This window comes from Mytilus trossulus, chromosome 10 (genome assembly GCF_036588685.1).
Source record: "Mytilus trossulus isolate FHL-02 chromosome 10, PNRI_Mtr1.1.1.hap1, whole genome shotgun sequence".
Classification (NCBI taxonomy): domain Eukaryota; kingdom Metazoa; phylum Mollusca; class Bivalvia; order Mytilida; family Mytilidae; genus Mytilus; species Mytilus trossulus.
The window spans coordinates 1,241,737-1,259,347 of record NC_086382.1 but is presented as its reverse complement, the minus strand read 5'-3'; the positions used below and the strand labels follow the sequence as shown (position 1 = coordinate 1,259,347).

The 17,611-nt window shown below is 32.0% G+C and overlaps 1 long non-coding RNA gene across 1 annotated transcript in view; it reads right to left on the bottom strand.

The window, feature by feature from the left end:
• The window catches only part of LOC134685986 (uncharacterized), a 42,920-nt gene that overhangs the window by 8,255 nt on the left and 17,054 nt on the right, over positions 1-17,611 (bottom strand). The window contains exons 4-5 of the long non-coding RNA XR_010101495.1: positions 11,912-12,023; positions 1,797-1,914 (exon numbers count right to left, since the gene is read on the bottom strand). This is a non-coding gene — a long non-coding RNA (uncharacterized LOC134685986). The remainder of the gene's footprint in view (positions 1-1,796; positions 1,915-11,911; positions 12,024-17,611) is intronic.

Here is a 17,611-nt window from a genome sequence, read left to right as displayed (position 1 = left end):
ATTAGTTTAATTGCTTAGCAGGGTGCAGCTGGATACGACTGCAGAGGTCCAACCCTGAATGGTTGGGGCAAATTTGACACAATATTCGCGCTTCATACAGGTCTGAATTTGAATTGTAATAAAATAATTGACACATAATAGGTTTCAGACACAGAATAACTGAAGTCAAAGAACTAAGAACTGGTCATACAATTTCAATTTATATTAATTTTTTTGCTTTTGTACAATACTCAATGCTTTTTGGCCCCTAATTTCTATACTGTTGGGACCATAACCCCCAAAATCAATCCAACCTTCCTTTTGTAGTTATAAACCTTGGGTTTAAATTTCCTAGATTTCTATTTACTTATACTTAAGTTATTGTGCATGCAGAAACCAAATGACAACGATGTGATACCAAAATTGCACTAGATAAAAAGTTGAAGTTTTGTTGATCCCCACATATCTTAGGAATTGTTAGTGTTAATATTACTCCAAATAGATATTTTTAATAAATAATACCAAGAAAATTACTACTTGACACATGAATTATGTCACTTTCTAGTAAAATGAAAGTTACAATTTAATGAAACAAAAATGCAAGTGATGACCACTTAAAATTCTAAGAAAAAATTTCTGAAAATATGATGATTTTAATTTCCAAGAAGTTAATGAACGCATGATAAAGACAAAGTTCGAATTCTTTAATGAATTTTATGAATTTTATTTTGGTGGAGAACAAATTTTGTGATTTCTACATCAATCTGTTTTGAGGTGGTTTTCCTTTGGTTTTTGTTGTTGTTTTTAGGGGGGAGGGGGGGAATTCATGTCACAAAATTATATGCATTTTAAGCAAAAAATACATAAACAGAAAAAGAACAGTGCTTTCATTGCTGTTCTTCATCAGAAGTTATAGTGAAGGCTTCAACATGGAGTAAACACTGTTTGCAGGGAATTTTTACAGTTTCATTAAAGATAATAATTAAATTCCAATATTGTAAATATCTAATGAGATGAGATAACCTTTAGACACCATTTCTAATCATGCATCCTCGAAGGTCTCATGAACAGAATATACTTCAAAACCATGTTAAAGCTATCATGTCTATTGAGCACTTATATATTCTATTGACCAAGTTGACCTTGACTTGATGTTATATGAGATATAATTTCTCCCAGGTGTGATGTTAATATATTTGTGAAATTCTTTACAGCTATCCAGAGATGAGTATTGTTTAATAAATATGATGGTCTAATTATTAATATTTCATTGTACAAGTTTAAGTCATTTATTTTTCATATTATGTCATGAAACTAGAATCTAATAAAGAATATTCATGTTACATGTACATTAAACCTGAAATAAATTACATTCTTTTTTATTTCCATTCAAATTAATGTTTTTTTTCCAGAAATGAATTATTTTAAAAAAATGTTATCAAGCTTATGAAAATTGTAGTGTTACATAATTCAACACTCTGTATTAATTTTCCTACTTAATAAATTTAAGCAAGATTCATAAAAAAAAAATATTGAAATTTTCTATAAAAGCTCCCTATATATAACTCTTTAAAAATAAACCATTTTAGTTTTTACAGTATTCAGATGTGGGGTGGGATGAGGGGGCTGCTTTGCAGCCGCCTATGCAGTAGGTCCAGTTTGGGCATTGCTCATTGTTGAAGGCTTTACAGACCTATAGTAGTTAATTGCTGTGTCTTTTGGTCTATTGTGAAGAGTATCTCATTGGCATCTTCTTTTTTTATATTTAAATCCAGAATGAATTTTGCCAAAATTACTAAGCTAAGTCATACATGTACCTGCATTAGTGAGCTGTAAAGTTTGGATTCTATGTGATGGTTTTCACATTTAAGCGATTCCTTATATTTCTTGAAAGGCATCTGAGTGAATTTTTAAATTAGAAAAATTCAGCAATATCTGCAATAAAAAAATAATTATAATGAAATTAATACAGTCATTAAACACATTATGATATGATATTTCAAGCAATTAAACTGTCTGTTGTAAATTCAGAAATTATTGAGTGCATTTATGACTGTCATCATGTAATGTGGATTAGCTTCAATTTCACAAATCTGAATCTGCGATGTCAGGAATAAAACCTGCATTCATGATTTATTTTTGTGTCAAATTGTCTAAAAAATTGTTTCTGTGTCCATATTCTCTCAAAAATAAATGTTAGTGATGGGACATATTCTTAATATCACAATGCTATTTAAGATATGTAATATCTTAGACGATGAATTTCATTTTTTCTTCAACTGTAAAATAAATAAAAATATAAGAGAAATCTTTCTAAAATATTATATACAAAAATATGTAAATTTTAATACACTTAATTTTACTGATAAACTCGTGATAATACTTAATCCATCAACACCAAATGATGAAAAGCAGTTGTTTCTTTTATTAAAGAGTCATTAGAACTGAGGAAAGGAGAACAGTAACTGTTTTTATCATATTTCTTATAATATTGTCGAGTTTTCATTATGTTTCATGATGTTTGTTTGTCAATGTATTTGCCACAACCAAAATTGGTTTTTGTTTGTTTTGCAAATAAAGATATATTTGTTTAAGGGAAAATAATTCCCTCTAGGAATATTCCCATAGTATATGAATTCTTTGTATTCTAATTTAAGATAACAGTATTTCAAAGGTATTTTTAAATGCTTAGTAAATTCTTGAAAATGCACTAGTAGAAATATAATATGGAATAACCTCATCAAAACATTTTTGTACCATAGGTCTGCAGTCAGTTACAATATCATATAAACTTTACATTAGAATTCAAGATAGTCAAGTCACAATATGTTTATATGAACAAGAGTGCACACACTGAAATGTCTCGCCTGCTTAACTAATCCTTGATACTATCTTGATAGACCTAGATATAAAGCTTTATTACAACTGTCACATAAACTAAACATTAACCAAGAAAATGAAACATTGATCAATGAACCATGAAAATGAGTCAAGGTCAGATGAACCATGCCAGGAAGACATGTACAGCTAACAATTCTTCAATACAACAAATATAGTTGACTTATTGCTTATAAATAAGGAAAAACAGACCAAAACACAAACACTTAACACTTAGCAATGGACCGTGAAAATGAGGTCAAGGTCAAATAAAACCTGTGTAACCGACATATAGATCATAAAATATTTCCATACACCAAATATAGTTGACCTAATGTATAAAGTATTAGAATAATAGACCAAAACTAAAAAACTTAACTTTGACCACTGAACCATGAAAATGAGGTCAAGATCAAATGACACCTGTCAGCTAGACATGCACACCTTACAATAATTCCATACATCAATTATTATGTAGACCTATTGCATATAGTATGAGAAAAACAGACCAAAACACAAAAACTTCCGTTAACTATAACCACTGAACCATGAAAATGAGGTCAAGGTCAGATGACACCTGCCAGTTGGACATGTAAACCTTACAGTCCTTCCATACACCAAATATACTAGACCTATTGCTTATAGTATGTGAGATATGGACTTGACCACGAAAAAACTTAACCTTGTTCACTGATCCATGAAATGAGGTCGAGGTCAAGTGAAAACAGTCTGACAGACATGAGGACCTTGCAAGGTACGCACATACCAAATATAGTTATCCAATTACTTATATTAAGAGAAAATTTAACATTACAAAAAATCTGAACTTTTTTTTCAAGTAGTCACTGAACCATGAAAATGAGGTCAAGGACATTGGACATATGACTGACGGAAAGTTCGTAACATGAGGCATCTATATACAAAGTATGAAGCATCCAGGTCTTCTACCTTCTAAAATATAAAGTTTTTAAGAAGTGAGTTAACACCGCCGCTGCTGCCGCCGGATCACTATCCCTATGTCGAGCTTTCTGCAATTTAAATTCTCACTCATGAATTCGTCCGAATTTAAAACATTTCTATACTAAATACATGGCTAAATAAGAGACAAGTCATAATTTACGTTTGTTTGCTCGCAATAACTTTCTTATTTTCTCAGCGAAACAACATTTAATATCTTGTAAACATTTTACAGATTACAAAAATATACCACAATTCCATCTATATACATTCACAATGTCCTCTAAATACATATCAATACAAACATAACTGTAATATATTATGCAGAGCTTAACGTTAACTTCGTCTATCAAAGTTACTCGAGCACATCGATAATAATCAAACGTAATCAGGACTTATAAATGCCTATAAAACCCCACCCGTACTACCGCCCTCGAAATATTCGTGCAGAAAACAACAGTAACATCAGACCACTTCTGATTTACATACTAGCCAAACTTGTACCACAAGTCTAAAGATAGAAATAGAATAGGGAAATTCCAAATATAACGGAATAGAAATAAATAAAAGTTGCAGGCTCGACAATTAAATTCAGAATGAAAATGGGGAATATAGATATAGGAAGCAGTGGCTGATCCAGAACTTTTCCTAAGGGGGGGGGGGGGGGGGGGGGGGCAGCTGACTGACCTAAGGGGGGCGGGGGCCCCCGCTCTGGTCATGCTTCAATGATTCCCAATATGATCAACCAAATTTTTTCCACGAAAGGGCCCCCCCCCCCCTGGATCCTCCTATGGGAAGATGTGGTATGAGTGCCAATGAGACAACTTCCCATCCAAGTCACAATTTTTAAAAGTAAACCATTATAGGTCAATGTACAGCCTTCAACACAGAGCCTTGATATGTCAATTTAAACAGACAACAACCTGACCATAAAGCAGATTACAGCAAAAAACCAACAATGGGTCTTCAACGCAATGAGAAAACCCTACTCCTGGATGTAGGCCTCAGCTTTACATTAAAATAAATCCTATCAAGAATTTAACTAGATTAACCTCAGCTGACCAATATAACTTGACCTTAAATCAAATATTAATCAAGAAATTGCTCCTTAAAATATTAGTATTTCCTGTAATAATATTGGCCAAATGGGAAATTGTGTCCTGGTAAAATGACATTTCCAATACTTTCAATTAAATTTCTTCTAATTTATACCTGAGTAAGGGGGAGGTAATTCATACTCTTGTTACAAGAGTGCAAATATTTGATAACATTTTACAGGATTGGAAAACCTTTAAATGATTCAAAGCTTAATTTTGCTAGTTTTTATTTTCAAAAATGGGGAATTTTGTAAAGTTCAAACCTGCATAATGATCTGAAAAATTGATGCACAAAAAAAATACAAGAACATTGCACCAATTTTATAACTTGCTACTTAAAAATAGAAAGAAAGTAAAATTGACAAATCGGAAGTACATATATAAACACATACACTCCATTTTATTACTTAATATTTAAAAATAAAGAAACTTAAGTAAAAATTAACAACGGAAGTTAAAAAAATACAAGTTTTAATACTTGCTTTTAAAATAGGAAAATAGAAAATTGACAATTGGAAGTGCTAAAATATAAGTATTACATTTTATTACTTGCTTTTTAAAAATAGGAAAATAGAAAATTGACAATTTGGAGTGCAAAAATACAAGTACTACGTATACGTTTTAGTACTTGCTGAAGCAATCAATAATGACCAGCAATTATTAACAATTTCTAGATGACAAATGGTGTATTATCAAGTTATTATCGCCTAAATTACAAATATGTCAGACAATTTTGATATAAGTTGAAGTAGTTTTGTGGTTTGGCAAACAATCAGGTTTAGTTAAAGCTTAAGCAAAATTAAAGTACATGTATGTGGGTTTAATTCAATGATTGCTTGCCTTTTGTGAAATACATCACTTAAATAAAAAAAATAACAAGCCTTTTCCAATGTTTTTCATAGTTGCACATGTTTTATCTGCCCTGAATGGCAATTATTATTATTATTTATTCTAAAAAATTGTATTTTTTACTTTTTACTTTTTTAAGCCTTGTATCTAAATGTATCTGAAGTAAATTCAAAATCCTGGCACAACACTTTTGACCATCTTACAAAAATTGGCTCAAATTTTGAAAGTCAAACATGACTCACTCGTCACTTGCCATGCAATGATAAAAAAAAATAAAAAAATCTGTCTTTAAGTGTACTGAATCCATCAACACCAGACCGTCATCAAGTCAGCAGAACTTATTAAGCTGTTGTCTGACTATCTGATTATTTGGTCAAAGTTTTTGATGTATTTTTTTGGTGACAACCATCTAAAAAAACTTTGACTATGGCAGACTTGAATCAAGAACCTAGATATTGACTATACATGTACTAGATATACTGTTCCTAGCTTGGATTGAATAGACTTTCATCCTATATTTCTAATACTTTGATGGATGAAAAAATTTAATAGTAAACAACAGATGAATTGGACAATTTTTACCATGCAGTTCAAAATTAACGTTGACTGATAATTTTGATGAAAGTTTATTATAAATTTACTTTGTACATGAATTTTTAATTTAAGCTCAACTTTGAATATGAATATAATTGCTTGCATTTAGTTTCTGCTTTGTAATGCTATTTTAAAAAGTGCTTTTTTATGCATTCCTCATTTAGAAATCTTTAATTTTACTTTTTTTTTCAAAATTATAATTCTATTTCTTTATTTGATTATTGCTACGGTATAAAAAACTTATTTCAGAATTCAAATTTTGTCCAAAAAATAGACTACTAGGTTCAATCAAATGTAGGTTATATGAAAACAAACAATACACCTAAAACATTTAAATAAAAACATAAATCATAAACAACTTTATATATGTATATTTTTTCAAAATTATCGCCTCATCAGCAAAATATTGGTATTAGAAATCGCTCCTTTATAATAATCATAAAAGATTAAGACCATGACCCACACCTACGCAAGTAATACCAAATATACTGAAACATGCGATGTTACATTAAACATCAAACGACTGGAAACTTGAACAAATTACAAAACAGCTTGTTTACTTGTAGAACATGCAATGTTTACAGTCTCTTGATCAATCATATATACCAAGTCTGCATCACTGACAGACATTGCAAAGTTCTTGTGGACTAGAGGACAATGCCCTATGGTCCAGTTTTTAGACACTTTAGTCTTTCATATATCAAGTGACTTTTTGATGACTGGAGAGCAATGCTCTCTGGTCCAATTTTGGGACACTTTAGTCGAATACATGCCTTCAGGGATTTTATAAGACTTCTGAGAGAAGAATGAACTCGTGTCCAGTTTTAGTACAGTTTAAGTCTTACATGCCTCCAGGGACTTTTATTCTATGACTCCAGAAGAATGAACTCATGTCCAGTTTAATTACACCTTAGACCTCAAGTGACTTTTTGATGACCTTAAACATTGCCCTCATGTCCAGTTTAAGAACTTAGTCCTATGGACCTCAAGTGGCATGGAAACTTATAAATAGAGAATATGGCAACTCTTAAGTCGAAATCTTGTGATATCATGCAACATACCCTCAAAGTTTCATTTAAATTGTAAAGTATAAGATTTAAAACTTGCTTTTTCAATTCTAATCTTACATGAATATACATAATCCTCTATTTCAACATTATTCAATTTTTGTTGTTATTTTGTCAGGATTTGATATGAACTTTCAAGGCAAACGCTCAGTATACATGATTACTCTAAACTTCTACCACAGAAATGTAAAATAACATCCTACACAGCAACTTAATGCTCTCAGCTGACAATGTACAAATATATATATCCAAATTAAACTAAATTCTAGACTGTCCTAAGGCTAAAAAAAAAATCATTATTGTTTCATAAAATTGAAAATGGAAATGGGGAATGCGGCTTCTGACAGTTAAAAAACAAGGAAGGAAGGATTTGTGCAAACATCTTGCATAGACTATATATAGGGAAAGATTAAGGACTGAATCGTGCTTTACCAAAATTATATAAACTTTTAACAGAGCTTTATCAAACAAGAGGCTCCTAAGAGAATTACTCACCTGATGAAATTCTATATCATAGGTAAGAACTCAAACTTAGGAAGCACCGTCACATTCCATTATGTTTTATAAGTGGTCAGCCAATGGTTTCTGTAATATTGGATAATTATAAATCTTGCATTCCAATAATTTTTGCTGTTAACACTGAACAGTTTTTGTTTTTTAGAGGCTAATACTTGAATTATTTTGGAAAATAATTCAACAAGAATTGAAAATGAGCCGAAGCTTAATTGACCATACAGACTGATAGATAGGTTTTCTATGTCCCCCACATAGTGTCGCCAGGGGGGCAATAACTTACAGTTAAATCATATCATTTGAAAACAAGAATAGTTTATTCACAGAGATTAAACTGGAACAAAACATTATTAGTTTTTTCCAGCTTTTGCAAATGTGTGCAACAATTTATCCCAATTCAAAACTTTGGTTTATAGTATGCAGGGGTATAAAAATTAAGTAACATCTTTTATCCTTTTTTTGTTCAATATAAGAAAGAAGATGTGGTATACGTGCTAATTAGACAACTTTCTATTCAAGTCACAATGTATAAAAAGTTAACAAATGTAGGTCAAAGTAAAGCCTTCAACACGGCTTTACCCTTAACTCCCACCAAACAGCAACATATAAAGAACCCCAAAAAGACTAGTGTAAAACAATTCAAACAGGAAAACTAACAGTAAATCTATACCAAAAAAACAGAAATGAGAACCATGTATGAACCACACCAAAAAGCAACAACCATGGACTAACCGGCTCCTGATAGACTTAAGACAGGTGCATAAAAATGCAGGGGGTTTGAATGAAAGAAAAGATTATTAGGACTTGGTTTTGTTCAGATTATTCAGGTACAAATTTAATAAATAATCTCTTTTTACATCATTGCAGTATGTATATATAGGTGGTCTTTTAATAAATCAGCAGGTTTAAACTTAATGTGTATGTTATTATTGACACATATTTATCTTCTCCGTAGGAAGGCTCGAAAAATAATTAGAACAGTTACTTCATTTGATATTAACTATATATTCCTTAAGGAGGCCAATTAATTGCAATGATTTAACAATAAATAAACCTTAGGATAATTGTTAACAAGTTCCAAATTTAGCATTTAATTTTCTATTACAAGACCGAAACTCATTCAAAACAACCTTTTTAAGAAAAGCAATTAATCTTGGTTTGGCAAGCTTTCTATACTATAAGCCAACCTAATTATTCTAATTATAGAATGAATCTGTGAAAAAAACATTTCCCAGGACTATATCTAAGCTTAATTACGAATTGACGTGCAGTGTTCTTTTCAAATTTCGACAAATGATATTGTAAATGATTGTATTATATGTCTAGGTGAATAAACAAGCACTAGATATACCTGACTGACGTACAATTAAAGACGACACAAAATGACGTGACGTAGAAATTTCAGTATCGTGATTACTTCACAATAGATTGAAATCTTTGTTATGGCGGGTAGTGACGTTTTCCAGGTAGCATTGACATTTAAAAATAATTTGTCTACCCATTTGCAACATCAAAATATAATTTGTTTTTTCTTTAAACTTTCGCGTAATATCATTCATCTGATAAAATAACACTTTTAAGGCCCATGTTTATAAATCAACTTTTTGATTTGATTTTTTAATGAAAATAATCCATTTACAGGACATTACACGAAATGAAAATGTACAGTGCTTTTCTAGATTAACCTTCATCAGGAACGCTTAAAGCCCAAATGAAAAATATATGGATATGAATGTCATGTGTAATAAAGAGCTATATGAACAAGAAGAACCTACAATGTTACAGTCCTCAGGATAAACTTTTGAATCCAAATTAAGCCTGCAGATCAATTTTAATAATAAATCTTATAATTCACTTATCTTTACTTATTGTCTATGCTCTTTGTTTGCTTTTTTCTAAGCTTTTTGTGCTTTTCTCTTAACTTTTTTGTGCTTTTTTCTTAACCTATTTGTGCTTTGCTCTTAACTTTTTGGTGCTTTTACCAACTTTTTTGTGCTTTTCTCTTAACTTTTTTGTGCTTTTACCAACTTTTTTGTGCTTTTCTCTTAAATTTGTGTGTGCTTTCTCTTATCATTTTTGTGCTTTTCTCTAAGCCTTTTTTGTTTTGTTTCTTTAAACAAAAAGTTTTTGTTCTTTTTTGTGCTCATTTTTGCCTATGCTTTAATTATGCATGCACATGTGAAAAATGCAATATTATTTTTGTTTGTATGGTCAGTAGTAAGAGTGTAATTTTGAGCATACCAGTACCCATGTTCTTAGTGTACTGTAATTATCTGTGTATTTGGGTAATTCTACTGCAATACTATATATGACATGCAAAAGTTATACATAAGGAAACTGCTAAATTCTTGTTAAATTGCTATGGTGCTAAATAAATTAAAAATAGATATTTAAGGGACCAACTGAAGGACGCCTCCAGGTACGGGAGTTGTTGCTACATTGAAGACCCATTGGTGGCCTTCAGCTGTTGTCTGGTCAATGGTCGGGTTGTTTTCCCTTAAACACATTCCCCATTTCCTTTCTCAATTTTATTAATAATAAGAATTGGAAGAGGATGCTGTCTGATTTTTTAGATTATTCAAATATCATTTTCTAGCCGATTTTCCAACATTATGTGAAGTTAGTTTACAGTATATATTTTAACATTGATGTTGGACCAGGATTGCAAATTTTTATATCGGTCATCAATTTTAGAATGTTCTTACTTTTTCAACTTAACAGTTAATGAGTTTGTACACATTAAAATTTGATACAAATATTTTAGCGGCAGCTTGCCTAGAGTCAGAAATGGAGAATGTGAATGATTTTAAATATGACCGTAAGTTTAACTTTGACATTTAAAACATATAATTAATAATCCAAGGCTAACATCAACTTTAAATCAGTGAAAGGTATACATGAACTTTTTAAAGGGGTAGTCTTTTTAATAAACATAATAATATATAATTTCATTTCAACAGTAAACAAGAATGATGAAAAAGTGTCACCCACATCGATCACGATTTTGACCTTTCATTGCCTTTAACTGGTGGGAAAAGTAAATATTTACAAAATTAAAATGTTCAGCCACACGTAAAATCATATTTGTGGAAAAAACTTTTGCTGTAGGTTAAAACATGTTAGTAAATAAGATAAATTTGATCCCACTTTCCTGAGGATAGGTAGATTAAAAATCAATTATGACAAGTTAATATTTAATATTCTGTAGATTGCCGAAAAAACTGTGAAAAAGAGGCTGTAATGATATTCAATTGACATCATCGTCACATGTTAAAAATATGAATCCCAGTGGCAAATCCAGAACTTTTCATAAAGGGGGGATGGAGTGGAGGCCGGCTTCAGTGATTCTCTATATAATCAACCAAATGTTTCCCACATAATTTGCCAGTCAAGGTTGTTATAAACTTCCATTTGTGGTCACAAAAGGGGGGGGGGGGGTAAGGCCCCAAGGATCTGCATATGAATCCATAATTTACAGTTCTGGTAATCTTTTCAAGTTTAGTACCATTATGTTTAAAAAAAAACATATCACTTTGACTTAATTATTAATCCTTATTTTTTTGCAATCTAAACAGTTATTCCTTCTATTTTTGCAATCTTAAAATAGTGATCCTCCATTTTCAGCAATCTTGAAACTGACATATTTATACCAAAATCAACAGACTTCTCCCTGAGCCCCTGTATCTTTCATTGATTTAAGTTGCATTATAATTAAACCAGGGGACTCAAGATTTCATCCAGAAAGCATTTATCCACAGGCACTTGTCTCAGATTTCCCTCCCCCTATATACATTAAGGTGTATATTGGAAAAAAAAATTCTGAGACAAGTGCCTGTGCATTTATTTAAGACCTAAAGCAGACAAGGACAAGGTGATAAATTTATGCTCTAATTTTTTCACAAAGTATTAAATAAAATCCACTTGAATATTGGTCTTATTTTTTTTATGAAGAGCATTATATATAATCAAACAAATTACCATGCTTCTGTTATTCATGTTCTTTCTTCTGTTAACTAGTGTCAGAATTCTTGCCTCTATATTTCACCGAACTCTTCCCTCAATTAATCAGGAAACAGGTTATGATTTTCTTCTGTAAAATAAAAAACAAGACCTTGAACAAAATATTAATAACATCAATTTTCATAGAAATTTTTTAACTGACATTGAATTTTCCAATAATTTTAGATTCCACAATCCTTCCTTTTGTCAGATAATCTGTCAAAGATTATAAAGTACATCCAGAGCAATTACGGAGTAAAGTTTCCTTCCAGCATTTTACAATCCTAACCCACTCGTTTGTTATATGTGTTACAACATGTACAATTATTTCAAACTGATTTATAAAATCCCTAGCAGCATATGGCAGATTCCATATAAGAAAGTTAAACAACTCCCATAAGCATGTTAGGCAAAAATCATAAGCAATGAACTTCTGTTTTTGAATACATGCTTTACTATTAAAAATAAAGACAATTTGACCCCAAAAAAAATTATGACCATCATTCTTTTTAAATAAACGAAGCCTTAAATGTTAGGATTCTGACATAAGATTTGACAGACTTTATTTTTTCTGACATAAGATTTGACAGACTTTATTATTTCTGACATAAGATTTGACAGACTTTATTTTTTCTGACATAAGATTTGACAGACTTTATTATTTCTGACATAAGATTTGACAGACTTTATTTTTTCATACATAAGATTTGACAGACTTTAATTTTTCATACATAAGATTTGACAGACTTTTTTTTGTTTGACATAAGATTTGACAGACAAATTGAGTTTCTGACATAAGATTTTGACAGACATGATTCTGACATAAGATTTTTCATACATAAGATTTTTTGACAGACAATATATATTTGTTTTTTTTGACTGACATTGGAAATCAAATCCTAGTTGAAAGTAATTTTTAAATCTCCTTGAAAATACTGCAGCCTAACATCCAACAAGTTTTCACCTCAGATCAAAGAAATTTAACTGTTAGCACATTCAAATTTTTCAGACATAAGAAAACAAATTTGACAGATCTTATGTAGGAAACATTAAGTTAAAACTATTGCTTGATTAAAGTTAAATGAAAGAATCAACATGTGTTTTTTCTTATGCACAGCATGATTTATAGTTTTAAGTGGCATATATTGGAACCAAAAATGATTTTGAAAGTTTTTACAGCGATGTTCCTCACATAAGATTTATTGACAGACACTGAGCTATAAAGCAAGATATTTGAAAGTGAAAAAAAATATATATCACAGATGCTTTGACTAAAAAAAGTAACGGATTTGGGAACAGGGATGTTTGAACAACCAGACTACACTAGTAAATACCAGTATACAAGTGTCAACATAAAGCATTGCAACACATACACATTGTGTAAAAAAATGGGAGTTAATTCTGTCAAATTTTTTGCATTTTCTCAACTTGTTTTTATCATTTCTACTTTAAACAGAAACAATCATATCCAAAAATTATTTTTATAATTTCTTTTAACATCATTATTCATCAAGACATTCACAGATTATCTTTAAAATAACAGCAATTATTATTTTTATTTATTTATTCATTTTGACAGACATTTTCATTTCTTACATGGAATCTGCCATATAGTAATCTATTTCTGTTGTCATTTTTCATAATTTGAAAATTGTTTCTATTTCCTCTCATTGACAGGGGGATTTACGGAGCAGAAAATAAAAGACAAAGACAAATTAGGAAATAAAAAGAAGAGGAAAATGCCCTCCTCCCGACCCCCCTTCCAAAAAAAAGAAGGAAATGGACCAAAATAAGATTGCACAAATGGAGACTATCTAATCAAAAGAGTAGTTCTAATTAACTTCTGTAAATTTTACTGACCAAATTTTTTTACTCATATTTTTATTTTTAATTTGACATTCATAATTTTTGTCTTCAGACTTTTTTTTAATACTGTTAAGTCAAAAACAATTGTCTGCATTCATTCTTCAAATAATTATTTATTAATGGAAAAAAATGTGAGACCCATAATGCCATTTTCAGTTTTAGATATAAGTGAAAAATACAATCATAATCTAAAGATGTTATTTTTAAAGAAAGTGGACACAAATCCCATCACAATAAAACCATCACAAACATTTCAAAATTTACAGTAAATCATCTTTTTATTGGCCATAAATTATTTCTATCCATATTTCACCATTCTCCTTTCTTAACATTAATCAAGGCTAAGTTGGAGTATACTTTTTTCAAGCTATTCAGAGAAAAAAAAGGTACTATAAATTCTTTCAATTTCATGGGTATCAATTTATAGTGGATTGTTGAAAAAATTGTGTTTTTGTGGATAATTGATTTTATAGTTTTGCAATAGTCTGCATACATTATACCTTATAAAAACTTTGTTGAACATTTAAATTCTTGTTTCACCTGTACCCCAAAAAAATGTACGAAAATTGGTAAACAAACAACGAATAATAATGAATCCACACAATACCTAGTGAAAATCATCTATTTTACAGCTTACTTCCTGCACTAAGGCATTTATCTTCAAACTTTACAACCCTAGCTCAGATGTAATCTAAGTTTAAAATGTACCACTTTCATAAAAGATGAAAAACTGTCACTAAAAATCACAAAAGTTATATCATCTTATTTATTTATCACCAGAATTAACATAATTATGACAAGATTGAACAATTGCATGTATATAAATCGGCATAAGGTCACTTGTGTTAAGGAGGAACTAATGTACTACTTTTTCTACTACCGTTGCCTTTAGTTGTAAATCTATAAGCAAGAAGATTTGGTATGTTAATGAGACAATCAGAGACCACCTCAGAGAACAAAATGACATAGAAGTTTGAAACTATAGGTCACTGCAGTATATCCTTCAATAACGAGCAAAATCCCATACCACATAGTCAGCTAAAAAAGGGCCTAAAATGACAAATGTAAATCAATTTAAACAAGAAAACTAACTTTATCATATATGTAAATACATGTATATACAAAATAAAAAACAAAAAAACATACAGCAGCTAACAACAACCACTATAAGTCTTTCCCTTATCTGTCCAAATAGATTGATTGCTGGTGTTTAATGCCACTGTCAGAATAATAGCTGTGTGGACTGGGTTGTGCTCATTGTTGAAGGATGTACACTAGAGTGATCCATATTTCTTAACTTATATGTTATTTGGTCTCTGAAGAAAAGTTGTTACTTAATCCAGTATACCACATCTTCTATCTACAGATTGGCTATATTAAGTAAGGCTAGTTCTTGTTATTGAAAGCCATTCAGTGACCTATTAATTGCTTATATCTTTCCTTAATTTGTCATTTGAACTTAAGAAAGTTAAGTGTATAGTTGTCTTATTGTTGAAAATCATACTACATCACCTTGTTTTTATACTGGATAAGGATCAATCTATAATCAGACAATCAAATCGAAATGACAGAATTAAAATCATGATCTTTAATAAACTTCATCATGTGATCCAGGGCAATAAATGTTCCTGTCCTTCCAACACTAGCACTGTAAATATAGAATATGATTTAGATCAGTAACATTACCTTATACTGTTAAAGTATACAACATTTGGGTCTCAATCTATCAGAAAATCAAATCGAAATGACAAAGATACATGTACTCCTTTCATTCAATAATCAATTAATGACTCTTTTAAAATCTTGATGTACCTATAGGTTAAAAAAAAATATATTGATGTAAGGCGTCAAAGAATAAAAAAAATATACTAGCCTTTCAAGATGTCTTAATTATTTGGACTACCTGTAGGTCAAAGAAAAAACAACTGAAAAACATATAAAAAATGCATTAATAATTGATCAACAAGACTTTTTTTAAAATTCTAAATTTTTGCAATCGATTGTCCTACATGTACATATAGTTATTATAGTTACTAATTGGAATCGAAATTCCTGACAATTGTTCCACAGGCACTAGACGTTCTGTCAAATATAATAATTAAAAGATGGGCAATTGGAAAAAAATAATGTCCATATAAAAAGACCTCTTTCTTAACTATATATACATTATTTTCTTCCCATTGCCAAAATTTAATTACTATTGACACAATGTCTACTGCCTGTGATCATTCATACACAGAAGATTGCTATTTCAAACTTTATATATTTAATTTTGTCACTATGCAGCTATGATTCAGACAAGAACAATTTTGATGGTGATTTATGAGCAAACATTTTGTTGAACTTTCATTGTTTTTTTTTAGATCAATTATACTTAGTAACGAGAAACATCAAAAGAAATATACTATCAACAAAAAAGTATTTTTAATTTGAATCTCTCGGTACATGGTACAACTTAGGTCTCCAGTCCTTGCCATGTACCACTTAGGTCTCCAGACCTTGCCATGTACCACTAAGGTCTCCAGTCCTTGCCATGTACCACTTAGGTCTCCAGGCCTTGCCATGTACCACTTAGGTCTCCAGACCTTGCCATGTACCACTTATGTCTCCAGGCCTTGCCATGTACCACTTAGGTCTCCAGACCTTGCCATGTACCACTTAGGTCTACAGACCTTGCCATGTACCACTAAGGTCTCCAGACCTTGCCATGTACCACTAAGGTCTCCAGGCCTTGCCATGTACCACTTAGGTCTCCAGGCCTTGCCATGTACCACTTAGGTCTCCAGACCTTGCCATGTACCACTAAGGTCTCCAGTCCTTGCCATGTACCACTTAGGTCTCCAGTCCTTGCCATGTACCACTAAGGTCTCCAGACCTTGCCATGTACCACTTAGGTCTCCAGACCTTGCCATGTACCACTTAGGTCTCCAGACCTTGCCATGTACCACTTAGGTCTCCAGACCTTGCCATGTACCATTTAGGTCTACAGACCTTGCCATGTACCACTTAGGTCTCCAGACCTTGCCATGTACCACTAAGGTCTCCAGTCCTTGCCATGTACCACTTAGGTCTCCAGACCTTGCCATGTACCACTTAGGTCTCCAGGCCTTGCCATGTACCACTAAGGTCTCCAGGCCTTGCCATGTACCACTTATGTCTCCAGGCCTTGCCATGTACCACTTAGGTCTCCAGACCTTGCCATGTACCACTTAGGTCTCCAGGCCTTGCCATGTACCACTTAGGTCTCCAGGCCTTGCCATGTACCACTTAGGTCTCCAGGCCTTGCCATGTACCACTTAGGTCTCCAGACCTTGCCATGTACCACTTAGGTCTCCAGACCTTGCCATGTACCACTAAGGTCTCCAGTCCTTGCCATGTACCACTTAGGTCTCCAGACCTTGCCATGTACCACTTAGGTCTCCAGACCTTGCCATGTACCACTAAGGTCTCCAGACCTTGCCATGTACCACTAAGGTCTCCAGACCTTGCCATGTACCACTTAGGTCTCCAGACCTTGCCATGTACCACTTAGGTCTCCAGGCCTTGCCATGTACCACTTAGGTCTACAGACCTTGCCATGTACCACTAAGGTCTCCAGACCTTGCCATGTACCACTTAGGTCTCCAGACCTTGCCATGTACCACTTAGGTCTCCAGGCCTTGCCATGTACCACTTAGGTCTACAGACCTTGCCATGTACCATTTAGGTCTCCAGACCTTGCCATGTACCACTTAGGTCTCCAGGCCTTGCCATGTACCACTTAGGTCTACAGACCTTGCCATGTACCACTTAGGTCTCCAGGCCTTGCCATAT